This window comes from Pantherophis guttatus, chromosome 1 (assembly GCF_059756535.1).
Source record: "Pantherophis guttatus breed Tessera chromosome 1, ASM5975653v1, whole genome shotgun sequence".
In the NCBI taxonomy this organism is placed as follows: Eukaryota; Metazoa; Chordata; class Lepidosauria; order Squamata; family Colubridae; genus Pantherophis; species Pantherophis guttatus.
The window spans coordinates 137,868,775-137,883,085 of NC_142063.1; the positions used below are offsets into that span (position 1 = coordinate 137,868,775).

The following is a 14,311-nucleotide window of genomic DNA, read 5'->3' on the forward strand; positions in this document are numbered from 1 at the left end:
TCCTAGTGACTCATGTAGTTAGGTAATCCATGTAGTTAGGCGATGATAATATTAAAGGACTAATGATAACGGGAGGGGTTTACCATTAAATTGTTTTACAAATTTTTGACTTAGGCAAAAAAGGGGGAAATTACAATAGCAATAGATTTTTTCAATAAATTAACATACAGAGGAAAGGTTATATCACGTAAGTAAATAAACTATTAAATTCCTAACTTATTGTTCTGAGATTTCTCCAATATATTTCTTTGTATCAGGAGGTAAAGACTTGAATCAAGATCCCCCCCCCCTTATTGATAACAAAAGAATCATAGACCTTCCTCATTCAGAGAGTGGGAAAAAGAAAATGAGATGCAACAACAGATTGATGTTCTCTACTCTATACACTCCTGCATTCCTAATCATATGGATAAGGATAAATGTAAGCTATAAATCTAATTAAATATCCAGCAAGTTCCAAGAAGACCAGAAATGAGATCTAATGGGCCAGGTATTTGAAGGTCAAGTGATACAACTAGGACATGGGATTGGATCAGTCAACCAAACCACAGGTTTAAAAGGGACAATGGAACTGTAATCAAATACCACATGAGACAAAGGGAAGTGATAGCGTCTGTTGCTGGGAGTGTTTTATACACTATATGTGGGTGAGAACTTCCACCTGGAACAAGTTATTATCAATGTTTCCCAACCTTGGCAATTTTCAGGTATGTGGACTTCAGCTCCCAAAATTTTTATTCACTAGATACAGTATGTTGCCTGTGCACTTTTGGGGACTTGAAATCCACATACCTGGAAATGGCCAAAGTTGGGAAATACTGAATTATTTGCTGCCAAGAATATAGACATCCTTTCTGGTCATGATATAATTGTTAGAGTCGGACAAAAAGGTCAAACTCACCACTCCTTTAGCCTCTGAGCTACCTTGTTCAGAGCCGAGAGTAATTTTTATCCAACCATGGGTTATCTAGTCAAAAAGAAGAAATAACAGTGTTCACTACCTTGTTAGTTCTTTGGTAGAATGTTACAGAAAACATACCAGGAGATAATTTTGAAGATAATAATATAAACATCTTGTTTATTTCTGTACAGAGTATTGAAATACCCTTTCTGTAGAAAATTAATGATTAGGATAATCTGTTTTACATCAGTAACTGGGTTAGATCATAACAGCTAGCTCACCTGATTGAACTGGCAAAAATTAAACAATGCACCTGAATGGAGGGTTTCTCTGAAGTTCAGGTTGTAGGTTAAAGTGCAAAATATATATATTAAAAAAAAGCAATACAGCCATTCACATCCTTGAATAATGCAATAACAAATCACTTTTGTATTGTGACGGAAACTACATGTGCTTGTATATATGTTTGTGTGTGTAATATGCATGTACTGTGCAGTATGTGTGTATGTAGGAGATAATTTTACCTCAAAAGTAGTTTCATTTTACTACTTTACATTAAAACAAGGCAACTATAACAAACAGAAGCTTAACAAAGCACAGTTTTTAGAACCATAAATAACACTGTAGCTTCTCTGTATTGATGTAATAAAAATATCATCCTCATTTGCAAATTTACACTTTCACGGACTGAAAAGATATATATATGAAACATGCTGAAATATAAATTATTCTTGGATTTGTCTATATGATACTTGCCTCGACATCACAGAAATTAACGCAAGAAGTTGTGACCAAATCCAAAAGGGTAGCTTTGGTGAGTCCATCTAACAAAACCTAATTAAGACCAAATCTCTTCAAGAAGCAAGATGAAAATCTTCATTGTTTATCATTTTTTTCCTCAAGTATTAATATTGTTCCAGGCTCATTATTACTTCATTTGAACGGCATAATATTCTGAAACATAACGGAGCTGAGAAGTGTGATTAAAAGTGCTCTTCCCTCTAGGATTCAAATCATCCTTAATTCAGAAAATATGAACTGGCTTCCAAACAACATGTACCAAGTTGAGTGGCATATGGGAATTTGTTGTTTTCGAATACTTTTCAAAGAACTTGAAATAACAGGCGAGCATGTGCTCCTGAGGAAAAAAGTTTGTCCTGGCCTAAGAAGTACAGTACTCATTCATGGGTTCAACAGCCAAATATTGAACTTTTCCCATCGAAAGGATGTCTGATGCTGGAGTCAGAATATGACATTTACCAAAAAAGGAAAAAAAAGAAAAAGTAAGTGGGGGAGATAAAGCCCTTCCAAAACAAAATAAAAACCTTCTCAAGTGTTGTTTTGAAGTGAAGCCACTTCAGTGGCATTTAGCAAAAAACCTGCTCAGATGGCAGGGAAGTTGCTCCAGCGGAATGTGGAGAAACGCCAACTGTACGGTATTAAACCCACATTCCTATTGAGAATTTGTATTGACAATATACAGTTTTATTAATATCTGTGGAGTGCAAGAAACAAGATACTCGAAAATGTTAACATTTCGAAGGAACAACGGCTTACTTGAGCTCCTGTTCCTGAATATTTGCAAGGATTGGGCATTCCTCCTTAGTCTTATAGTTCATATAATCACCACCCATTTCAAGGGCTGCTGTTTCTAGTAATAAAGGTAGTGCTCAACTTACAACCACAACTGAGACCCAAAATACTGTTGTTAAGCAAGACGATGTGAGTTTTGCCCATTTTACGACCTTAACTTAGTAACTTAACCATGTTAAGTTAGTAACATGGTTGTTAAGGGAATCTGGCTTTCCCCATTGACTTTGCTTGTCAGAAGATTGCAAAAGGTTATCACGTGACCCTGGGATGCTGCAACCATCATAAATACATGCCAGTTTTCAAGTGTACGAATTTTGATCATGTGACCATGGGGAATGCTGCGACAGTCATAAGTGTGAAAAAGTCATAAGTCACTTTTGGTGTGTGCCATTGTCACTTCGAACAGTTACTAAACGAATGGTTGCAAGTCCCCCTCTCCAAATACTGATGCCTGTTCTTCAATTCAAGAAGTTTGGCCACATAACTTTATCATTAAGAAAAAAAATCAGTTGTGGATACTCTGAGTCAGAATTTTCCTATCTATTTTCCTATCTATTTTCTTCTGCATCCCTTTCCTCAATTTCATTTTGTATGTGCTTAAATATACCGCCGCTATTAAAAAAATGAAATTGTTTCTGATTCCAATAATACATTTGTCAATCATTTATTTTCTGGACTTTTGCCAACTGGATCAGCAGCCACTAAAATAAAAGCTGGGTTCTATTAATCCTTGATCTTTTTTATTAGTTATCATAGTAGCACATCTATATGATTCTAATGAAGGAAGCATGCAGGATTTAATTGTTCATGGCTTATAAAAGCTAGGAATGAACATTGAGACTGGGTAATCCTCCATCAAGTCTTCTTTTTCTTTTCTTTTCTTTTTTTCCTATCATGCTCCAACTTCAGTGCATCTGTTCTGGTTCTTATTGATCTACTGATCCCCTTTAAACTAGAAAACCAAGCTTTCTATATGAAGCGTACCACATTCACCTCTTTTTGGAAGCTTTCCAATTAATCTTTTATCTGTGTACTGCCAAGTTGATTGACAGGGAAGGTCTTGAATTTATAATTTTGGAGGCATGTCTACGCTAATTGGTAGCAACAAAAACAACCAAGTTTTGTGGCACCTGAATAATTTAACACCTTTTTTATGGCATAAGCTTATGTGGACCAAGTTATTATTGTCATAGTCCGGGCCTCTGATGAAGATGACTGGGACCATAGTACAGCATTATAAAACTGCTATGCGACTATGTTGTTTGGACTGTTATATTTTGACAGCTGAATGACATCATCTCAATTTAAAAAAAAAAACATAGTTTATGAATCTGTTTAATAGTTTCAATTAACCCATGTAAAAAGAATTGTAGTAAAACCCCTTCTTTAAAATGTAGTATAATCCAGGCAGTCAGAATATGATATGACTGGTGATATTTTGTATAATGTAAAGCTCTATGCTTTACATAAAGTTCTACATTTTGTGAGGTGGGGTCTGCTGGTAGGTGTGCAACTTTCATTTTAAATAATTTTAAATATTTCAATAAGTTTTTCTGCATCTGTTTGGTAATAATAATAAAAAAAAGCTTTAGGAAAAGAGTGAAATGTCACCCACCCTTCCTGTTCGAATCCTGGACCTCTTGAAGCATTTTTGCTTTTTTAAACATTTACCTATCAAAATACATAGCTACCTCCTTCAAAAAGAGATTTATATACCTGCAGCTGACATAACATAGCAAGTGGGACAGAGGTAGGCAAATAAGACTTGTTTGCCATTTGGGGAAACTCATCATCTTTTTTTCTTTAAAGACAACATTTTCAAATGTTGAAGCCTCAATGCGTTTCTCTGTTCTATTCTGAAATAGAACCTGCTTTCTCCATGCAACAAAATGGGGTTGAAATGACCCAAATTTGAATAAGAAGGATAGATGGCACTTCACTGTTTTCTACACCTGCAATTACCCACTTCCAATTTCTTTCCAGAGATTGACACATGAATGGGATTCTCTTCCTAAAGCATGAAGAGGATCCTAATCTAGAGTTAGCATTTTATTTTTATTTTAATCACTCCATGCATAACAATTGTATAAACCAAATGCACCCTGAAAATAGGGGGGGAAATATAACTTACCAGACAGCTGGGTAAGAACTTTCCTTCCTACTATGCTAGTTTCCTGCAGGGTGTTTTTATGTACAGAACAATATAACACTCGTAATCACCATCCTGCTCTTTGAAGTCATATAGTTTAGCCCAGGGGTGTCCAGCTTGGCAACTTTAAAACTTGTGGACTTGTAACTCCCAGAATTCTCCAGCCAGCCATTATGGGAGCTGAAGTCCACAAGTCTTAAAGTTGCCAAGATTGGACAACTGGTTTAGTCCCTCCTGGGCCCTCTCTGAATGACTGAAGTTATTTGACTGACACAGATGTGTCACCCAGTTTTTGATGATTGTTTTTTTTTTTTTTTTTGCTAGCTTGGCAAAAACTTCTACCTATGCATCATTTTAAAGCAACATGCAATAATCATAAGAAGATTCACAGACACAAATGATCACAACAGTTTTAAAAACAAAGAAACAAAGAGAAAGCATGGATAAAACAAAAACTCCGGACTATTGGAATCAGCAAACTGACAGATGATTCATAAACATTTTGCTTTCCTTTGCAAAACTCTGCTGTTAAAATAGAGGACTTTTAAGGGGAGAAATATGTTCCCCAGAGTAAGCATTTTGCTTCTGGTTCCACCTACTGCTCTGCTGATACCTTTTTCTACCCAAGAGCAAAGCATTAGGAGCAGGTGGTAAATGTTGCAAATGGCAAATAATGTTTTTAAATGGATGCTCTTAGAACAACACATTGTCAGCTATCAATTGAAAAGGTAAATTGAACAAATGATGCTACTCTAAATAGCTATCATAGCTAAATTAGTTGGGTGAGGAACGAAGAGCTGTATTTCAACAGACGGGCCAGCAATTCTGCCTACTGTACGCAGAATGGAGCAAATGATGTGATTAGTGTTGTTATTTCTTTTTGCTGCAACAACACAACAACGCATGGACTGTTATAAAAAATGAGGGAGGAAAAGAAACAAATGGGAATATGCTGTCCACTGAATCTAATGAAATACAACATCTTAGGCAGTGCAATTTGATGTTTATTTCCTCTTTAAATCAGCTAAATTGTAGTTTTAGGAGGTTTACTTCCAGCTGTCTTATTTGGATATTACATTAACTCCTCTGAATGTAGAAACCATTGGGACTTGTCCATTTCTGGGGTCACGATCACCAAATCTTGAATTTCAGGGAACTTTATCAGATGATAATTCTGCCTGTTTAATAGTTGGAAGAAAAGACCAAGGTATAACTATTTAGTGCTTCTTAAATCTTCAAGTTGAATGCTGATTAAGTTCTAATTGTTAATTGAATGTGTTTTATTGAAGATTGAAAATTGGGTTTCATTTGTATTGCTTTGGAGTTGTTGTTGTTTTTGCTGTAGATGTATGTTTGATATGTAACTCTGTTTTGATCAGAATTTTATAGGTAAGGGCAAATTTTGGGAGAATCAGCCAAGAGTTTTCAAAGTTTGAAGGAACAAAACAATTTTCTGGAATTAATCCAGCAGTGTTAAGTGCTGCATGGAATTACAGAATTGAAATGGTTGCAAATGAGACACTTGATAATTTCTTTCAGAGAATGAATGGGAAAATTATTGCCCACAACTTTATTGGTTATAAATGACATGAGGCTTTAGATGTAGCACAGGGCTAGAAGTTGTTTTCTCTTGGTTTTTGTAATTTATAATTTCAAGTTTTACAACTGTCAAATCGTAGAAGACTCTGTGAAGCTAAAGTATATTAAAACAGTAGAACCATTAAAGCAACTGATTAACTGGATTCTCTGTTGGCTTTATGACACTTTCCATAGAGCTGGTTGCAAGGAGCCAGCCAGACATGCTGTTCTATAAGCAGGTCCCACACTAAGACCCCTGGGATAGGTGAAGCCTGACTCAAAAGATGTTATTAGAGCCAGGAGGACCATTCTTACTCCCAACCTCTCAGTTTCCTACAGAATTACCCTGGTTACAGATTTAGAGTTCTTCCTTTCCCACACAGCTTTCAGGGTTTCCCCTACATGATGTTTGGATGTCCCTAACTCCTTTTGAGGACATATGGCAAGGAGGAGCGGAGGCCATGAACAGAAGTGTTAATGTTGCAAATGATCAAATAAACTATTCTTAATTTTTATCCCATTATACTGATCAGAATATAATATGAAGAATAAGTTTCATAGTAAATAAGGCCGGTTGACCGTAAATGAAGGGAATGTTCTACTTTTGCATCTGTAAGTCAAAGGTGTGGGGCATCTTTTTAAATTTAAAATAGTCTTGAACCAATGTGTGGTTGATAAATGGCATTATCAAAAATAGGCATTGAACATACTATTCAGTAAAAAAAATGCTGCAATTAAAAATTTAACATAAGAAAAGACCCACTAGTAGGAAGCAAAAGAAGTACCACTAATCCAGTAGTTTCTTTTTAAGTAGTATGTATCCGATTGATCACTGTTAAAGAGAAATATCTGGATAATAAGGAAGTTTCTTTGAGATTACATGAAGAGTGTTACTTTCTCCTGCTGTTACCACCAGACACTGAGGATTGATAGAGTATCCATGGAGTTTGTAGATTTACCTTTTCTAATATTTTCCTAGCACTTTTAGAGTTGCCAGGTGTCCACTATTTGAGCGGACAGTCCGCTTTTTTCACATTATGTTCACTATTTTTTTTCACAAAATAGTGGACATTTTTTTATTCAAAAGCTTTATGATGAAATGGTACGTAATCTAAAGCTGTACAGTCTAAGAGAATAAGGATAGGAAATCGTGTTTTGTCTTTTTTTTCATAAGTTAGAATGAAAGAGCCAGCTCCGAGTTTACTGAAACTGTTCCAGTATTCTGCATCAATTCCGGTATCAAATGCAAACGTTGAACGAATTTTCAGCGTCATGGGAAATTTGTGGACTGACGAAGGTAACCGTCTGCTTGTACCATCAGTTCGAAGTGAACTTTGTATATTTTTTAATATTTCTCAACGTTGTACTGAAATTAAAGAATTATTCCTTAAACACAAAGAATTGATCAAAGCTGCGCAGTCAAATAAAAAATACACACGACAGTAAAGTAAAATGTAATTTAATATTTTATATATTATTATAATATATTTGATGTTTTGAATTTTAAGTAAAGTTTTGAAGTGATTATTTTAATACGTGTTAAAATGTTTGTAAGAAAATATATAATTTAATTGTAAATTTTTAAAAAATTTTTTTACTACTTAACCACCCCTCCCCCCCCCCCCCCCCGCTTGTCCGCTATTTTTTGGAAGCAGTCCTGGCAACCCTAGCACTTGTTGAAAGTGTTCTTCACAGAGGTATCTTAATAATAACCTTGTAGGATGCAGCACTATTATTTTTATTATCATATTAGAAGTAGAATCTGGATATGTTGCTTAGAATTCATATATCTATTGGATTTCAAACACATAATGTGGTGAACAGAACTTTATAATTTATAGAACTAGATTGGATAAGAAGTATCAAGTTTATATCTCATGTTTTTAAACTATCTTTATTGTATGAGTTGAGAAAGGGATTTCCCATTTAGTTTAATATTTTAGAATGGATTAATTGTTTCACTATGGCTTCTCTCTCTTTTCAATGAAGCTAATGGATGAGTTCCAGTTGATATGCACCTTCTATTGCTTATTTGCTGTTAATGCAATAACCGGTTGCTTTAGTAAATTTTATGTGATGTATAATTATATATGAGGACTTTGGTGTTTTCTGAGCTTGGTTGTTTCCTTGCAAATGCTTCATTGCTCAGCTAGGTTACCCTACAGTTCAACCCCGAACTACAAATATTCTCTTCTATTGATATAGTAATATATATATACACCAGTATTTCTTTTTTGCTGAAAATGTATAAATATGAGTCTAACACAATCTGTGAGCTGAGTAGTGATGAAAGAAAGAAATGTATTATATTCCAACATTTCTTATATCAGTAAATCTATACATGATGTTTCTCATATACGGAGGCTCATATACTGTATAGATTATGCTTTTGAACTTCTACAGGTAACTTTCTGATTTGTATATGTAAGTAGTTTTCTACATTGAAGGTTTATCTATAAGAAGAAATTTTAAATGTTTTAATTGGTTTGTATTTTTAATTTTGGGCCAAATTTATATATATTTTAATTGTTTTTAATATTTGTATTTCATGTTTTTTAATTCTGGCTGTACACCGCCCTGAGTCCTCAGGGAGAAGGGCGGTATATAAATTTAAAAATAAAATAAATAAAATAAACTACTTTGCTGTGTTTTTAGTTTGGAAAAATAGTTGTATTCTGCTTTGCCTCTGTCTTTCCAGGATTCCAGGTGGCAGAGATTTTTTTTTAAATTTAGCCAATAAAGACTTTGAGTTGAAGTTGAAAGGGACTGAACAAGATAGCCATGATCCTTTCTGTGAAAGAGGTCAAAGGTTGCAGGCCTCTCTCCAAAGGAGACTTAACATTAATTGTAACTACGCATGTACTATTCCTCCCCTTTTAAACAGCATATAGGTGCCAATGAGAATTGTATCTCAATTAGAACAGAAACTTGAAGGGATCAATTTTTATCAGAGTTGCAGCAGAGGATGAAAGTTAAATTATCCATCTATATTTACTATATATCTTTCCCTGTAGCTACTTACATTTTTATTACATGTTTAGTATTAAGTGGTATTTGTAAATAGATCTCCCAAGGAAATATGAAGTTAAATATGGAAAAACCTATCAGGATAAATATATGAGGAATTAACTTAATTTTTAAAATTAATACATTAATATTGTAACTTAAACAATGTTGATCAGAGACACATGCAGAGATCTATCCAGTTACTGAGAAGTTTGTAGTTGTATGCCTTAATCAACAATCTATTTAACTCAAGCACATTGTGTGATGCAACAGGGAGCAAAATGATAGGTATCTAAACACATGCAGCAGTTATGTGTCCAACATAACAGATAGAGTTTGTCATGAATGTAGAAGAAAACTGATCTGGTACCTTGAAGCAATTTAATAAAATTTTGAGGTTTTATTCACCTAGTAACCTAAGTACTGAATGAAACACATTCAGTATGAATGAAACACAAAATCTATGGACTTTACATTAAGCAAAAATATTGAATTAAATGAAATAAGAGTCTGTAGAAATACAGCCAAAGGGGGGGGGGAATAGAGTAGCAGGACTGTATCCATATAAAGAAATATAAGAGAAAGGTGATTTTCTCATCTACTTGTTCCATCTCCCTAAAGATCTGTTCCAGAAGGTCTCATGAAGCATCTCAGCAGGTTTTAAGACATGTGTGGAGCTGCAAAGGAGAGGAGTAAAAGAGTTCACTTACCCGCTAGATTTCATCCTAAGATAGATAGATAGATAGATAGATAGATAGATAGATAGATAGATAGATAGATAGATAGATAGATATATTGCTGCATTTTAACCTTGGTGTACTTAGTCTTTGAATTGCCATCATTATCAGGTTGTTGATAGTGATGTTCTATTTTCCATAAGCTTCATATGAATGATTTTGTTGTTCATACTCTACAGAAATGGGGAAACGTACAAATTGGAATTAAAGATTTATATTGAGCTTAAGCAAAATCCATTTCAACCGTGGACACTTAGATAACTTGTCTTAAGAAAGTCAACCTGTTTCATCCCCAGAATTCTTTTTTACATCTCCTTAATTTTGCATATCTTAATCAAACATAGTGATATTGTCATAAAGAAGAGATCCAAAGAAGAGTATAGTAATTTTTTTAGTCTGACCATCTTGTTTGTAAAACTCGAATTTGTGCATCTTTCCTTTTAAGGAGAGACTTAATTGCAATATGCATATATTTGTGAACACATAGATATAAACATAAATTGTATAAGTTAAGAAAACTGACGAGAAAGAAAAAGAAAAAAATATATATCAGAACTGTTTTCAAATCAAAGAGCAACTGACATATATATATAAAAATGATGTATGTTTCTTACACAGTCTACAGGGAGAATTCGGCGGGCTTGCTATGATCTCTACAATTTGCCTGCAGGCAAGTGAGACTTTGGGACATTCGATTATCCCTTTGCTCTGTTTATCATGGCAAGTGATGCATAAGCTGAGAATTTTGTGGCCCCTTCCTTTCCATGTCGGAGAATGGCTGAGCTCCCAAGCTCACCTCCTGGTGCAGTGCTTTGGCGAAGGTTCAGTGACCAATAATCAATTATTATTGAGAAGCAATCAATCGCTAATTTCCATAATTATGCACATCTAAACACTATGAACAAGAAAGAGAAACAAAGCTGCACTCCAAGCATTGCCTTGTTAGCAGTATTTTGTTAACACAGGGCTCTAAAAAAAGCCGCTGCAGCTGGTACCACAAATGTGTTTCCAGTATTCAGGCCATCAACGTGATCCGTTGCTAAATGTATAGAATCAGCTTCTTGCTAAAAACTACAATTACAGGTGATATACAGATTGAAATCACAGGGCTGGTTTGTCGAAGAAAATTGTCCTAATGATGGGTTTTCGGATCGGGAATGCAGCTCTTTTCTTCCTCTGTGATGGGTACTGAAGGCAGCTGCACCTGCCTCTGTGCTGTATTCTGCCGCACTTAATGATATCTGATGATATCATTAGGCAAAGTGTTCATAAACAGATGTTGAGCCTGTGCCTAAATGCTGTCAGATGAGCGGTTGCTGGCCTGAAACAGTATTATTTATATAGAACATTTACGTTTGTTATGTTAATAACCCCACTATTAGCTCTCTGGATGTTGCGATAGGAATGTAAATGTAGTTAATATGAATAACAACCTCTTTACTCTTCGTGCTGCAGTTGGGTATAACTTTTAGGCTTTTAGAAAGAAACAAAGATTTCCCCCACCAAGTCCTTATGACACCCTTCCTTCCTTCCTTCCTTCCTTCCTTCCTTCCTTCCTTCCTTCCTTCCTTCCTATCTATCAGATAAAGGGTAAGAATGTTCAGAAGAAATGTTTCAAGCTTGAGATTCATTTCTTTTATACTTCAATCTTTTCAAAATGCACAAGGTTCCTATTTTGTATGGTAAGTCAGTCTTCGCTCTTCAGGGCCACCACATCACAGATTGTACACATTGCCAATCCAACCTACATCATATTTCAAACTATATTGTACAATACTATACCAGCTATATAAAATAATAATTTAACATGTATAATGTGGCATAAATTTCAAATAAAGACAGTGGGGGATTTACTGATGCTTTTCGACATATTTCTTCTGTTCTCTCCTTTCTGTATAAGAATTCTAAATGTTAACTAATTTGCCCTGCATCATATTCATGTATTTTGCTGCTGTTGCTGGCTTTTCTGATGTCATATTATTTTAGTACTGCCTGAAATCCTGCATTACAATTGCTGTGGTTTTATTCAGCCAAAGTTGCATTTTATACCTCATAGTTAATTCATGTAGAGTAAGTTATGTAAATTTTGACAGTCATCAAAATGTGCAATGTTTTTGCTGAAATACAGCTGAATAGCAGGAGCTCTGTTATAAAAATACCATTAGGCTTTCATAATTTTATTTGCGCTTTTAACTCTTTCTGAATCTTCTTTGGAGTGGAGGTAGATATTGACCATAGGATATTTTTTCCCTGCTGATTTTGAACAAAGGATGAAACTGACTTTAAAACAAAAAAACAGGCCATGATATTGCAACTGCTAGCTGCTGGGGGTTATGTTTAATAGTTTATTTCAAGAATACATTTGGTTCTGGAATGGAATATTCAGTAGTATGAAATAATTCATTTTCTGCAAAAAAAAAAAAAAATGAGGTGGAGGGAGATGATATATTTCTCTCTCTCTCTCTCTCTCTCTCACACACACACACACACACACACACACACCCACACACACACACACCATCTCACATTCTGGGTGACATACAATAAAACCATTAAAATAATTACAAAAGTACCCTTAAATTAAAACATAAATATTGTGATAAAAAACTAAAAAGAATGATGCATAGATGTTACACACCATGTATCTACCTCATTAAATATGTTGACACGTAACACAGCTAGAACCTTTTACGACAGTTCTGACCAAATGGAAGAATGTGTATCTAAATTAATAAATAAGTAGCATAAGATAATAGATATTGTTTTTTTTCCATATACAACAAAACAGGGAAATATTCTTTATAAGAATAATGCCATCATATACAAGGCATAAATAGTATATCATAAATTTACATTATGTTTGTTTTATTTGGAATGAAATGGTACTACTCAATTTTCCCTTTCTTAACCAATAAAGATATAAAATACATGTTAATTTTATTTTTACAAAACTTATCTAGGAAAAAAATAAACAATGGCGATGAGGGCTCCCCCCCCCAAAAAAAAATCTATTGGTCAAGTTATAACATAAGAGTATACTGATTTTTATAAGCCCAGCTTTTGATTTTTCCCTGTTCGCCAAATTAAGTTTTCCAATTGCCTTCTAAAAATAGTTGCTAGAGACCATGATTTAAAAATGGATATAAAAATTTAACCACAAAATATATGGCCCAGAATTATGAATTATAAAGAAGAATGAGCATCAGATCAGTGCCTTTGCCTCCATGTAACTGATTTATTATGGATTTGTGACCAATGTATCCTAAAGTTCATAGTAAGAATTCTATTTGCTAAAAATGGAAGTAAAACAAATCCTTAAGAAATAGAAGCCAATTAAATCCAGCCTTTGCCTATTCCATATCATATCACGAACAAAAGATTTTTATATAAACCAGTTGCACAAAATTTTATGCCTTTTGAGTATTGGGGTGGGGTGTGGGGTGTGGGGGGAACCTTGCCAGGAAAACTACAAGCAGAAGCAGTAGCAATGATTTATCAAAATATATGGATGACAAAAAAAAAAGAATGCAATGAAATCCCTTTCAAAGATTTTTAATTGATTGTGATAGCATTAATAATTCACTGAAGCGCAGCTTATTCTTCTGTATTTCAGTTGATTGGCCACAGAAGGTGTTCTATATATAGTAAACATTTTACAGGGGCAGTGGGAGAAAGTTAACATATAAAAAATATATAAATTTCTGTCATGGAACATATGTAGCAAATGTTTTTTTTTTAAAAAAAAAATCAAATTAAGCATTTATTCCATTTTGCACTGCAAATATATTTTGACATATTTATGCTGGGATCTCAGTTTTCAGCACATAAAAAATGAGTGGACAAATGACTTTACTTTGGGAATATTTTCCAAAAACCTGTGAGAATTTTTATTTCACATAGCCCTCTAGAAGCATCTATTTTGATCACAATCTAAAAAAATAGGAGATATATCATACAGAAAATATAAAATTATTTTTAAGGATGTTTTTGCATATAGGTTCACAAAATATATATTTGTGGCATTTTTATAAACCATTCTGATTTGAGTCAAAAGTATAATTAGTATGTTTACTGGATCCCATTCTAGTCATACTGCATTTTCTATCCTTGTGCTTAAAACAAAAGCAGTAGAATTTTTCCCTGATGTCATGGAATTCCTCAATCCTATAGTATCGGGTAGCTGGTTACAGTATTCATCAGAAAGCTACCACTGCTTTATGCTTCTTTTAAGCAGCATCTATGAAGGTAATATTGTTGTTTTCAGAATTTCAGTCAGTCAGTCAGCCAGCCAGTAATTTCTATTTACAGAATAGTCTTTATTTATTCTCTATCCCACAGTCTCCTAAC

At 34.2% G+C, this 14,311-nt stretch overlaps 1 protein-coding gene and 1 long non-coding RNA gene across 3 annotated transcripts in view; one reads left to right on the top strand and one right to left on the bottom strand.

Moving 5' to 3' along the window:
- Positions 1 to 14,311, top strand: part of ARHGAP15 (Rho GTPase activating protein 15) — a 466,518-nt gene that overhangs the window by 156,398 nt on the left and 295,809 nt on the right. The gene's annotated exons all lie outside the window — the stretch shown is intronic.
- Positions 1 to 14,311, bottom strand: part of LOC117669848 (uncharacterized) — a 36,481-nt gene that overhangs the window by 4,998 nt on the left and 17,172 nt on the right. The window contains exon 3 of the long non-coding RNA XR_004592521.3: positions 902 to 967. This is a non-coding gene — a long non-coding RNA (uncharacterized LOC117669848). The remainder of the gene's footprint in view (positions 1 to 901; positions 968 to 14,311) is intronic.